This window comes from Cebus imitator, unplaced genomic scaffold (assembly GCF_001604975.1).
Source record: "Cebus imitator isolate Cc_AM_T3 unplaced genomic scaffold, Cebus_imitator-1.0 Scaffold77, whole genome shotgun sequence".
NCBI lineage: Eukaryota > Metazoa > Chordata > Mammalia > Primates > Cebidae > Cebus > Cebus imitator.
In genome coordinates, this window is record NW_016107392.1 from 1,536,459 (window position 1) to 1,551,188 (window position 14,730).

Genomic DNA, 14,730 nt, shown 5'->3' on the forward strand with positions numbered 1-14,730 from the left:
CCAGGGTCTCAGCATCCCCTGTGCCTTGGCTCAGGCTGTGTCCCTCACTTGCACAATCCAAGCCTGGCACTCCGCAGGTACTCACTCGATGGGGCTCTGGTGAGTAGAGGTTGCGGGACATCCACAGTGGCACTACTTTCCTCTACTCCCACCAGCCCCATGCCACGTGCCGAGATTCACCTGCTCCATGAGGCCAGGTGGATGAGGTCCTGCCCTCTCTGCTCAAGGGAGTCCTCGCTGAAGCTACAGTCCCTAGAAGCCACGAAATGGCCCAGATTGGCCTCCAAGGTGCCTTATGCCAGGTGGCCAGCTCTGTGGCCTTCCAGCCTGGGTAATCTTGAGCAAAGATACATGACCTCTGTGGGCCTCAGTGTTTTCATCTGAGAATGGAATGTGGACAGGACAGTTGAGTTGGAACAGGCAATGCATATGATTTCCACCAGCTCAATTCCCTTGTAATTCCCAGTCATTTGGTTTTGTTGTTTTGGTTTTTTTTTTTTTTTTTTTTTTGAGATGGAATCTTGCCCTGTCGCCTAGGCTGGAGTGCAGTAGCACGATCTCAGTTCACTGCAACCCCACCTCCCAGGTTCAAGCAATTATCTTCCCTCAGCCTCCTGAGTAGCTGGAATTACAGGTGCTCACCGTCATGCCTGGCTAATTTTTGTATTTTTAGTATGGACGGGGTTTCACCATGTTGGCCAGCCTGGCCTTGAACTCCTGACCTCAAGTGATCCACCTGCCTCAACCTCCCAAAGTGCTAGGGTTACGGGTATGAACAACTGTGTCCGGCCTCTACCATGTTTCGCCATATTGGCCAGGATTGTCTCGAGCTCCTGATCTTAGGTGATCTGCCCACCTCAACCTCCCAAAGTGCTGGGATTCTAGGCATGAGCCACTGTACCCAAACTTCTCGGAGTAATTTGGACAGCAGCACCAAAAAAGGCTGTGTTTCAGCCCTTAGGGAGGGGCCTCTCAGGCCTCCATCTCCAATGCCCCAGTTAGACATGATTTCATGGAAGGTCTGGGGCTGGATTTTGTCCCCATCCCAGGAGGGGCAAGAGAACCATGGAGGAAGGGTCTCTGGGAAGGGAGACGCTACTTAGATCTGAGATAAGAGAAAGGGTCCCACCAACTCTTCCCCTCAACCTCGGTCTGCTGTGATCACCATGGAAATCTACACTCTGGCAGAGTGGATTTTTTTTTCCCTAAGACCTTTGTACATATGTTCCTTCCACCTCCCCCAGGGTTTCTGAGGAAAAGTTCCTTTTGGAAAATTCCCTCCCAGCCCCAGCTGACTAAAAGAGAAGAAGGATTTTTCCACAAGGGGCTCTGAATTGATGTGAGATTTAGAACCCCCAGCCGCCACCTGTCTGAAGGAACAAGGAGCTGGGCTAGACAGAAAGGGGAGTCCAGGGAGGGCTGGAGCTGAGATCAGCCGGGCTGTTCCTCCCCTTGGCCCCCACCCCCCACTCGGCGTGGATACAGGTGTTTTCACTCTCTGACTTGCTCTTCTTCTAGAACTCAGCACTTGGGTTTCATCTGAATCCTAATATTCCAATATATTAAATCAAGTGACAAGATAAACATGTTTTCACCTCTTTCTATCCCTAAGAGCCTCTGGTGACTTCTTTTTTCCCTTTGATAAGTATTCAAATGTTTTTAAAAATTGAATTATAATTCACCCAATTCACTTAATATAAAATTCATCATTTTAAAGTGCAAAATTCAATGATATTTAGTGTAGCCATTATTTCCTGTGACTTCCAGTCCTGGTGGCATTTCCCCTGAGAGAGAGAGGAAGGGCGCTGGGGCTGGAAGTTTCCCTGACGTGTTCCCTGGGCACGCCAAGGCTGCTGTCCTAAAGGTCTATTCCAGCCCATCGGCACCACCACACCCCTCTCTGGAATTTCTGGGAAAATCCTGTCCATGAAACTGGAACCCTACCATTCATGAGGCAGCTGGGTTCTTGGGTGAAGTTTGCCACGTGACGCAGCCTCTTTCATCAGTGGCACCAGGCCCAAAGTTTCCCTCATGGGCCTGTCAGGGCTGGGGAAGGTGGGTATAGAGATCCCTGCCCCCACATTGAAGCCAAACCCTCAGGGTGAGCAGACCAGGTGAGCTCCAGGTCAGAGCCCCAGAAGAGAGGGAGAGTCCTGGGACACTGTGAGAGTTATCAGATCCTTTAGCTCAATTCCCTCCTCCTAAAGATGAGGGAATGGAGACCCAGAGATTCCAAAGATGCCCATTCCGGTGGTGGCAGAACTAAGACCGGCACTCAGCCCTTCAACTCCTGGGTCATGCCTTCTCTACCAGGTGAATCAGTCAGCAGCACCCAGTGATTGATTAGACACCCTCTACTCTCCATCGGGCCACCTTCCATGGAGTGGACCTGGACATCAACAAGCAGCACAGAGAGGGCGTAGAGAGGCAGCCCTGCCCAGTGGCACCTAACCTAACTGGGAGAAGAAAGAAAGTTCCAGAAAGAAACTCCTCGGCGAGGCTGGCTGCCTGCCTGGCGGCTGCCCAGATAGTCCTATGTGTATCCCAATCTCATATAAAGGATTCTCTTTCCCTTCACATTTCCATCTAATTTATTTATTTATTTATTTATGAGATGGAGTCTCACTCTGTCACCCAGGCTGGAGTGCAGTGGCACAATGTAGGCTCACTGCAACCTCTGCCTTATGACTTTAAGCAATTCTGCTGCCACACCCTCCTGTGTAGCTGGGATTAGAGGCACGCACCACCATACCAGGCTTATTTTTGTATTTTTTATAGAGATGGGGTATCACCATGTTGGCCAGGCTGGTCTCGAACTCCTGACCTCGTGATCTGCCTGCCTTGACCTCCCAAAGTGCTGGGATTACAAGCATGAGCCACTGCACTCAACCCAACATTTCTATCTCTTTTAAACACGACTGTTCTTCCTCCTGTTCATTGCCTCCACTTTCTTTTTTACAGAGTGAGTAAATGGGACATCATGCACCTCACTTACTGGCTTCTGACTTTCTGATCCTAAACTTTAAAGTACCTTAGAACTCACCTAGGGCACTTGTTAAAAATACAAACTCCCAGTCACCAGCCCTGGAGATTCGGATTAGGGCTGAGATGGGCTCAGGAATCTGCACCTTTGCCAAGCTCTCCAGGTGGTTCTGACGTGGGCGGTGTAAGAATGGCATTTTACAAAACACTTCCTTGTGTCATGGACTAAATAATACAGTATTTATTGTTTTCCCTTTAGAAAGGATTCATTTCTGCTGCTCCATCCTCATTCTCTGGCTTGCTACCCTTCCTAGCACAGTTGTTTGATGTTTACTTCTGGTTTAGCCGGCCCCATTAACCCTACGCTCTCCTGAACCTACGCCAGGTTGGGGCTCCATAACTCTGAGGATAATAAGGTTAATGAAAAACCAGCAGCCGAGCTCTCATTCACAGACACACCACTTGGTGGAGTCATTGCTCCACTTCTCTTCTCTGCTCCAGCTGACTGGAGTCCTGTAGCTCCTACGTTTGTGTTGATGGTTTCGGGGGAATTTTGTTTTGATCTGCTTTTCATCCTCTGCTACAATCTTCAGTTCAGACAGACAGTGACACAATGAGCAGCAGGTTGCCTGGGAAAGGGGGTGGGTTTCTTTCACCCTCCCCACAGGCCTGAGGAATGTGAGACCCAGAGCCATCTCTCCAAATCCCACATTCTTTTGCCTACAATTGCATCCCTATACATTTACTGATCAAACATCAATAACAAAGCAGATTTGTGAGCGATTCTATCTTGGAAACCCAAGGGCACTTGGACCTCTGCCTATACTCAGGAAGCAAAATACTGAGCCCCCATCTGCTGAGCCATGGACAGAGTGGTTCACTTCTATTGCCAAGGGTGGAGAAGATTAAAAAATAGATAGAAGGAAAATGAAGGGCTTTCTAATGAATGGGCAAATGTAGTCCCATCCACAGCAGCTAAAATGAATGGAACAAAACTAGATGACATTTGAGCAAGCCAGATTGAAGGGCCCAGAAGCCCTCATCTCCTTCAGTTTCCTGAGGACACCTCCTGCCCCCTCACACCTGCATACCTCTGCGGTTGTTCCAAAAGCCAGCAGAGGGTGCGGCTGAAGCCACGTGGGATGTACAATGTAGATGATGCCCTCCCTGCCTTCATCCTTTCTGTGTCTAATGAAGGCATAGGCAGGGTGGGGTTCCAGGTTGGTTGAGATGAAAATAGAACCTAAAAGGGTTAAATTTGGGAATTACTTCAAGTCATTTAGGAACAATTAAAAGCAGGTAGGATATGGCAAGGCATGAAGAAGCCATGTCTCAGTAAAACAATGGGAAGTGAGATGGGAGACTGTTGAATGAGAGGCAAACCCTGGCAGGGTGGAGAAAGCACTCATACTGGTCATCTATTTGGGTGGGCATCTATTTTCTTATTTCCAGTGCCCATAGGGGTCTTTTGCCGTACTGCTCTGCCACAAGCCTCCCATACACTCAACCCAACTGGCCATCGGACCCTGCTGTGGGCAACATCTGAGAGCACTGAGATCGTTTCCTTTCCTGAGATCTGCCCACTTTATCTGTAACTCTTTCCTCTGCCAAATGGTGACCCCACTCTCAGGACACCAGATCTGCCTAAAGAAGACAAAACGGGGAAAACCCAACCAATAACCCACACGGGTGACATGCAGCTAAGGAACTAGTTTACCTGATTTGCTCCATGCTTAACTGTGGATGTCAAAGTCATTTAACTGCAGTTTGAAAAGGGTTGTGCCGTGTGGCCTCTCCGCGGCCACTCATGAGCCAAGTGTTTGCCTCCACTCTTAGCTGTTGCTCCGGTCTAGATGCTCTGGCTTCCTGTGGCCCCAGCCCCTGTTTGTGTGTGGGCGTGAGCCTCACATTCCTTGACTCACCCACTCGCTGAGCAAATGTTTACCCCATGCCTGCTCTGTGCTCGGCTGCCCTCTAGGCATTGGAGGTCACAGTTGTGGGTCTGACAATGAGGTCTTTGCTCTCATGGAATTGATGTTCTAGTGAAGAGAGACAAATGATAAATAAACAAACAAATCAAATGGCAATGAAAGTCAGGGTGGAAGTAAAGAAATGTGAAATGACCCAGTGTGTTCAGGGGCTTAGAGTGGGAGGGATCTTCAAGAACCATGCAAATCTTCCCTAATTGCATCTTTTTCCAGATCAACCATATGGGGTCCTACAAGAGAAGACCAAGAGATGGAGATAGAGACCAGGGAAAGTGACTGATACCATTCCTTCTCAGGGATGCCACACACCCATGGGGTGGAGGATAAGAGGTTCCTGAAGGTATCACTCCTCTGGCGATGGCTGGTGTCCAGATGAAGCTGGAGATTGGATGTAGCCTGTTGTCCCACTGACTCTTAGACTGCCCCAGCTAAGAAGAACCAACCCCTCCTGCTACAGATGAAATAAACAAAGCTGCTCAGGCTCTCTGGCATTGCCGTACCAGTCATCACACATCTGCTTCACATTTCCCTCCTGGCCCCCCTGATTTTCTGGAAAAGGCAGAAAGTGTACAGGAAAAAAAGGATAATAACTTCTATTAACTTTCTAGATGTCTGGTTCACCCATAAGAGGCTGTACTTGAAACAATTTGGGAGAGAGGGTTTCTAAAGTCTCTAGACTCTATTAATTTTGCTAGAGCCAATAAAAGGCAGCAGGACCAACACTCTGTGGTAGGAGAGCCAGCAACCATCGTACACAATAGCCACCACTTACGGAACACCCACCATGTGACAGAGAGCTGTGCATGGATTATCTCATATTTTTACAAGAACTCCTTGAGTTGAGAGTTCACTCATGAGGCATATGAGGTTCAGGGAGATTAAGTAACTCATCCAAGGTGGCACACTGTAGGTAGTAGAGGTGAGATCTGGACATAGATCTTGGCTCCAAAACTTTGTCTTTTTTTTCCTACTACAACACACCAAGGAGAGTTCTAGAAAACATGAGAATAAGGAATTTATCTGTAATCCTGGCTCAAGAAACTGAAGCTCTGAGGCCACATTGCCCCAGCCTCTTGCAGCTCCTGCACGTGGATACCAGCACCAGCAGCTCACCAGCCAAGGACCCTGGCTGAGCTCCCCCAGAGGATGATCTTGGCTCTGTACCTGGGATGCCAATATCCTATGAATCCAACAGAGGGAAGACGTAAGAATACGGCACCCGGGTAAGTGGCGGATAGCTGAGTGGCTATATTCCTGCTCATGATCCACCTCCATCAGAGGGGGCTATCTGTGTTTCTAGTTGGGGGGAGCTTTGGCAGACTGTCAGTAATTCCTCCCTGTGTCCCCCCATCCTGTGTCAGGTAACCAACATTTGTGTTAATGTATTCACTGTGTCATCAAAAGCCACTTCTTATCCATCCTTGTATTTGCTGAATGAGTAGTCAATGACTACATGAAGGAAAGAAAAGAGACTGAAAAGGAGGTATGAGAATAGGAAAGATGAGTAGAAAGACGAGATGGATGTTTCCCTAAAGATACAGTAATCCATCAAATATCTGTTTTCTAGTTTCCTACCGCCCTCTCGGGTTTTGAAAAAGGGAGGAAGAATATAGAAAAATTGACAATAACTTCTACTGACTTTCTAGATTCCTAGTTTCCCCACACGTAGCTATGCTTGAATCAACTTGGAAGAGGCATCTCTAAAGTCTCTTTATAGCCCACTAATTTTGATGCAGGCACTAAAAGGCCATGTTCAGCCTGGTTAGATGACCCACTCCACCCTGGGCTCCAGAGGGTGTAACACGGCATTTGCCTTTATTCGACCCTATGCTGTGGAGCTACCAGTATTTTTCTTTCCCCAAATTGGTTTTATTTATACCCTCTATATGTTAAATATTATACTAGTGATCAAGTAGAAGGAGTCTTCTTCTATGGCTAGTTTCAATAAACTGGTGAATATATATATACATATATATATAGACACATATATATATTTTTCTTAGTACTTTAAAGCTGCAAGAGGCCTTTGGGATTATGAATCATTTTACAGTTACGGAAGTGAGAACCAGAAAAATTGAATGACTTGCCCAAGGATACTAGACAGTTAGTAGCAGGACCAGGACCGAGTTTGTCTAATTAATCAAATATTTATCTCCCCATCCCCCATGAAAAGCAGAGGCTAAATTGCCAACTTGCTTTCCCCAGGAGGGCTATGATATAATGTAGAAAGTACTGGCATTACTGTGGTGATCATGTTAAGGCTTGTGGCAACTCTCAATTCATGAATTATAGTGACTTTAATAGACATCATAAAATTGTGAACTGAAGGATGACTTTATACCTGCAGGTCAAGCAAAGGGATGTAGGCTGTATGGAAATGTGGCACCTCAGGGGTGCCTGGTGTGATAAGAAACAACTAAAAACAAAGGAGGGGATGTGGATCTGAAAGTTATCAGCTGTCAATCAGCCTTGCCCATGAAAAGTTAGCCAAAGAAAGACCTGGGCCCAGAGGTAGCTAGGGTTATGGGCCCATATAAACAAAACGGTCTCTTCTTATAAACAGAGATCAAAAAAACACTAAAAGTCACCCCAAAGAGTCACTGTCTTTGTCTTTTGGCCATCTGCAGGTCAGCAGAGACCTATAGGGAAGACTGGATTATGTGGCTGATAATCAATGAATTGGTCATCACTGGGTATCTTTGAGAGTGTTGCCTTCTCCAGGGAGAAGCTGAAAATGAAAATTATTCTGTGAAAGGTACTTCCACTGAGAATCATTTAAGCTCCTGGGTGGCAAGAGGTGTCTGGGAGAACTCAAAGATAACATAGGAGAAACAGGCTGAAACCAGATGGCTTGAGAATGACCATGGGCAGAGGAGAGCAGTGGCAGGGAGAGCCCAAAGGCCTCCACTGGGAGTCAGCCTGTCAGCAGGATGAGCTACAAGATTACCCTCGAGGGAAACGGCAGGCCAGGTTGGGGACACTGCAAGCTGGAGGCAGGCACAGGTGGGAGGGCAGGTGGCCTGCGATGAGAGGCCATGACTGTGCGGTGGGCTTTCCCAAACCAGGAGTAACTAGACCGAATCATCCGTCCAGGGGAAAGCGGTTCGGGATGCAGGTGGAGCCCTGCACCGCAGAATCGGTCTAGTCTCAGGCGGTCTGTTCCACAGACACCTCCAGCCCAGCGATGCAGGCAGCTATTCACAACCACAGCATGGTGCAAAGTGAGGCCTCCCAATCCACAGCCAGCCCCGAATACAGACACTTCCCTCGGTGCCTGAGTATAGCTGTGTGTGCCTGGAAAGCCTAGAAATAGAAATGCTCCTGTTTTTCCCAAGACGATCATCTCTGCATCCTGATCGGGATCAGCAACGATCCACTCTGGACAATTCTGCACCCTTCTGCTCCTGGAGTGAAGAGATAGATAACTTTTCCACCTGCCTGCCTGTCCTGTTCACCTGGAAGCGGTCTTGTGGCATCTTGGGCCTCACATGTCCCACAGTCAGTTCTTGTCCTTCCAGCTTGCTCCCTCTCCAGCCTCCTCTGTCTTGGCTGAGTGGTTCCACCATTTGCCTAGTTGCTTGGACTCAACGCTTGAGTTACAGCCAGCTTCTCTCTTTCTCTCACAACCCAAATCTCATTCATCAGTAAGTCCTGCTAGCTCCACTTTCGGAATGCTCCTGGGATGCCACCACTTTTTGTCATCTCTGTGGCTGCCAGCCTGCCCCTTGCTGCTGTCAGCGTCAGCTGGGATGACTGAAATAACCTCACCGCCTCCAGCTGCTCTTCCCCACTCCTGTAGCCTATTCTCCAGACACCACCAGAGGGATGCTTTGAAGTCCAGACAGCGTCATGTTTTCCATCAATTCAGAATGAAACCTGAGGTCCCAAGTGTGGCCCAAGGGCTGATCAGGTTGCCTTTAGGGCTCCATTTCCTGCCACTCTTCCTCTCCCTCACTCTGCTGGAGCTACATTGTTGCTATTCCTGAACACCAGAGTTCCCTCCTGCTTCAGAGCTCTTGCAGATTTGTTCCCACAGCCTGGGGACAGATTTTACCCCAGAAGTCCCCAGGGCTTGATTCCTCCATTTCAGTCTCAGCTGAAATCTTCAGAGCAGCCTCTCTCACCACCCAGTGGAAGCAGCCATCCCTGCACGCTCCATCACTTCACTCAGCTGTTTTTCTTCCTTTCATCACTTGACGTTCTTTTATAATTTTTCACGTATTTATTGAGTGCTGTCTCTTCCATGAGAAACTCCTGAAACCAGGGGTTTTATCATCTTTTGGCCACCACTAGATTCATAAGGATGCACAGAGCCTGGTAGGCTGCAGGCTCTCAGTGACTGCTTGTTGAATGAATCAATGGATGAATAAGCAGCAGAAGCTCGTTCCTCTCCATGAAATACAGTGGGTTCCAAAGAAATCGAAGCCTTTTTGAAAGACCTAGCCATACTTCACCCAAACAGCTACAGTGGCAGATCCACACTCACGACCTTATTTCTCTCCTCAGAACCACCTTAAAAGTAGACTTTTCGGAGCTACCTGAGAATCCTGGTCCCTGGAGCCAATCTTCCCACCTCTACCCAGCCTCTCCCTCCTCGTCCACCATCCTGACCACGTGGGCTGGCTTCCCCTGCCCAACAGCTCTGCAGGTTTGCACTTCAGGGTTTGGTCAGGTCAAGACCAACTCCCCCAAATATGTCTCTGTCCTAGACAGTCTTGTTCTAAATGGATATGGCTGATAACACGGAGGAGGAGGTTTGAACGGAAAGGTGGGCAAGGGGAAGGAAGGAACAGGGAGAAGCCATCTCTAGGTTGGCAGTCCCTATTGGCCTCTTAGGACTCCTTGCCTCTGCAGCAATAACGGTACGGTTGTGTCTTACTCCCTAGGAGGAGGTGGGTGGTTCCTGACATCATCCTCTGCTTCTCCAGGTTCTCCTTCTTAGAAAAGGATGAAGGACAGTCTATGATGCAGGCAAGGTCATCAGATTCTGTTCCCTTCTTTGACTGATGTCAAAAGTGACATTGAATGAATGTAGCAAAGAATTTCTTTATAAAGCTTTTGATTCTGAAATAGAGTCATTTATAAAATATGAAGTAACTCTAGAGACCAGATCACCTATCTTCTCTTTTAATCAATGAGGAAACAGAGAGATACTAAGTAACTGCTAAGTAACTTGCTCAAGGTCACAGAACTGGTAAGGCACTTATCTAGGACTTAAAGCCTCCTGAGCCACTCTGATGGACCACCAAGATGCTGCAGAGACCAGTTCTCTCCAGCAGGAAGTCCAGTTCCCAAAACACGCATGGCCTCCTCCAACCTTGCCAATAATTCCCCAAAATGGTGGAACCTGCAAACATACACCAATAGCCTAAAATTGTTGCTTAAGGGCCTGCCTCATTTACCCCAAAGTATCATCCTCTTCCTCTCTTCTTCCTGCCTCCACCCTACTCTTTTCGAGTCTCATCCCTAAGCTATCCAATAACTATTGAGTGTTTAGGCAACCAGGTCCTCAGCTGCACCAATCTGAAGATGGGGAAAGATCTCCTTTCCTTTTTTCTATCTTCACTGGAAGATATTTCATGAAAAAATCAGCAATGAGTTCATCAATAAGGGAGAAAACATTGCTTCAAAACTCAGCTCTAAACTGTAGAGAAGGCCAGGAATGGTAGCTCACGCCTACAATCCAGCACTTTGGGAGGCCAAGGCAGGCGGATCACAGCACTTTAGGAGGCTGAGCCAGGTGGACCACTTGGAGTCAGGAGTTTGAGACCAGCCTGGCCAACATGCCAAAACCCATCTCTACTAAAAATACGAAAAATTAGCCAGGCGTGGTGGTGAATGTCTGTAATTCCAGCTACTCAGGAGGCTGAGGCAAGAGAATCGCTTCTTGAATCCAAGGCAGAGGTTGCAGTGAGCTGAGATCACGCCACTGCACTCCAGCCTGGGCAACAGAGGAAGGCTCTGTCTAAAATAAAATAAAACGAAATAAAAAAACTGCAGAGAAAATAGCACGGGGCAGGCCAGCCAGAAGGTCCTGTGCCACATGCCATCAGTGCTATGGTGGGAGGGTACTTACATTCCCAGGTCACTGTCTCCTCCCTCAGCTGCGCCCCCTAGGTCGAGACACCTGGGACGCATGAATGGCTAACCAGGCCTGCAGCTTAAAGCTCAGGCTTGTAATATGTGAAATTCTCTCCTCCTGGCAGCATGTGAAGTGGTCATTTAACAGATGGCATCGCACTGCTTAGCCACCACAAAGCCAGTAATACATTGCATTCCTGGAAAATCTACATTTCAGTAATCACATTATTTATATTTTTCATTTATTAATCCTATTAGGAAATTCCCTCCAGGAGAAGAATAAAGGTGGAACAAAAAAGCAAGACAAATAGGCAACTCTGAAAAAAATCCACCTTATTCAAGGGCCTGCTGTTTCCCCTGGGCACAGCTTATATATCACCTGTGTGCAAATAGGACGTCTGACTTGGTGCAGATAGGGGAACATCTGCCGCTCAAAGTGTCTTTTGAATACTCCCAAAGACCCCATGAGATACCAGCTGGAGGGGTTTCTTGCTGCAAGGAAAGCTGTCGCCAAGTATATAATTTTTAATCCAGTAATATGAAATTCAACAAAAAGTGTCGAGAGCACAAAACATGGTTAGAAAATAGACCCATGGAAGAGCCAGCAGGCATGGGCTGTTTGATTGGCTGGCCAGTGGTAATGAGCGAATAATGGGCTAAACACTGACCTGGATGCATTGGCAACATGGTGAATGCAGTCGCCTTCATTCAGCCCAATGCCTGGCACGCACAAAGCTTGGGATTAATGCTAGGCCATGAGGTCGTCATTGCTGTTTCACCATCTGCTAAAGGAAATGCTACTCATCCTTCAGGGACCAGCTGTCATGCTGCCTCTTCTGTTAAAGCGTCCTTGCATTCATGCCTTCTCTACACCCTTGCAAAATCGACCTTCCTTTTTTTCCTCAATGTTTTCTAGTCCTTTGCCCATCTGCTGTCCCTCACTGGATTGTTAGCTCAGTAAAAACTATGATTGCTATTTACATTTGGTTCTACCCCCACGGCATGGCCCCTGCAGTGACCTGCATCTAGTGAGGGGTACTAGGTAAGTGATATGATCCCAGAAGTTGACAGCTTCCATATGTTTCTGGTTTGGGTGGTGTATCCATCCTTTTTCACACTACAATAAAGAGCTACCTGAGACTGGGTAATTTTCAAAGAAAAGAGGTTTAATTGACTCACAGTTCCTCATGGCTAGGGACACTCAGAAAACTTACGATCATGGCATGAGGAGAAGCAAGCATGTTTAATTTACTCACATTTCCACAGACTGTACGGAAGCAAGACTGGGAGACCTCAGGAAATTTACAACCATGGCGGAAGGTAAAGGGGACGCAAGCATGTCTTTACCATGTTGGAGCAGGAGAGGTGGTGGGGCTGGGGGAGGGTAAGCCACACATTTTTAAACCGTCAGATCTCATAAGAACTCAGTCCCTAACACGAGAACACCATGGAGGAGACCCACCCCCATGATCCAGTCACCTCCCACCAGGCCCCACCTTCAGCATGTGTGGATTACAATTTCTTTTTTTTTGAGACAGAGTCTCGTTCTGTCTCCCGCCTCCCCGGGTTCGAGCAATCCTGCTGTCTCAGCCTCCGAATGGCTGGGACTACAGATGCATGCCACCATGCCTGGCTAATTTTTGTAGTTTTTCGTAGAGATGAGGTTTCACAATATTGGTCAGGCTGGTCTCAAATTCCTGAGCTTAGGTGATCCAGCCACCTTGGCCTCCCAAGGGGATTACAATTTCACATGAGGTTTGGATGGGGATATAGAGCCAAATCATATCAGGTGGTTTCATTCCTGTGTCCTAATTCTTGTACTGTGACTTCAGAGGTGGAAGAAGAATGTCATAAACCAGATAGGCATAAAAGAAGGGGCTTCTTTTCCTCACTTGCCTTCGTGCTTTCGCTTTCTTGAATTCCAAGACAGTGGAAAGGATATTGACCAGTTTTTAAAAATCAAGAAATGGGAAAGGTGGAAGCATCAGTTTCCGAAGTTATGATTTGTTCATACCTAAGACGAATACTAATTCCTATTCTAACTACCTCACAGGACTCTCCTGAGGCTCAAATAAGATAACGTGTGGACGGAAGCTCTTTGCTGGTAGGAAAGATGATATGAGTGTAAAGTATTATCAGTCCTTTAATCTTTCTCATCTCATAATGGAGAAAACTTTCTGAAGACGAATTGGAAGCTCCTTTCAGTCTCTCAGTGGCCTCTCGCTACATGATGTTCATGACAATTAAATGCTGCAAAAGAATGTGGCTGAATCCAAATAAACAGCAGCACAAAATACATTTGTCAGTGCTCTAGGCCTGGTAAAGGCAGGTGGAATTCTCCTCCAGGCCCCAGGACTCATCCGCTGGCTGAGATGCAACGGATGCACGGCGTAAGAATACTATAAAGGCTGTTCTGGGTCAGACTTTTCTTTAATGAATCCATGTTTTCTGCTCTTAGTGTGCCACCAAGGACCATTTCGTAGGAGGTGTGGCTGCACCCTTTGATGGTAGAACACAAAGCCTCCAGAAGCCCCTTATGGGACTGAGGAACTCATTGCTCCTGCTCCTGGGAATAATGGCAGCTGATGGTTCTCCTAATCGGGGCGCTAGACTCAGGCTCGGAGTCCCTCACTGAAAGCCATGCCTCACTCCATATCCAACGACTGGTCAGTGGTGGGAAAGGGGTCAACAAGACCTGGCTCCCTTGTCTCAGGTGGGACAAGTCTGCAGGGCTGATTTCCCAGAAGGTCAGCTGAGGTCTCTGATGCCACTTTATTGCTGCTCAACTTCTCCATTTGCCCAGTCCCATATCCCTGGCCCTTCACAAATATTGTCCCTGCGTGGTGGCTCACACTTGTAATCTCAGCACTTTGGGAGGCCAAGGCGGGCGGATCACCCGAGGTCAGGAGTTCGAGGCCAACCTGGCCAACATGGTGAAACCTGGTCTCTACTAAAAAAATATAAAAATTAGCCAGGCATGGTGGTGGGCACCTGTAATCCCAGCTACTTGGGAGGCTGAGGCAAGAGAATTGCTTGAACCCAGGAGACGGAGGTTGCAGTGAGCAAACACGGTGCCACTGCCCTCCAGCCTGGGTGACAGAGTAAGACTCCATCTCCAAAAATACCAAACACAAACAAATAAAAACCTGTATACCGATCTCTGAGAAACTTCACCTATGACATTTCCCAAGCAGTGCGGCTATGGATGGGTTACTGCTCTGCACGGATATTGATCATCCTGTAAGCCATTGGAGAAACATGCATCAGTCCATGTCCCCACGCCAGTTTCCTTAGTTGTAAGCATCTTTCGCCCTCCACCCCAGCGTGCTCCACAAGCATTATTTTCTAGGTGCCGTGATGTGAAAAGGGATCTGTGTAATGTTGGAATGTGTAGCACACTCAGGAATAAATCTGTTGAAACACAGTATAGTCACCTTCCCAATATCCATTCCCTTTTCTTTCTTACTAATGGAACCCTGATTTTTTTTTTCTTCCAGGCAGTAATTTTCCCAGCAAAGCCAACAAAAAACCCCACTTTCCAGCCTTCTCTGCAGCCAGGGAGAGCCATGGATCTAGTTCTTGCTCAGTGGACAGCAGCAGAAATGTGCTGCTCTCTAAGAAAGGCATCTCCACATTTGCATGTTGTTCCTTCTTGTTCCTTTTCTTTTTTTTTTTTTTT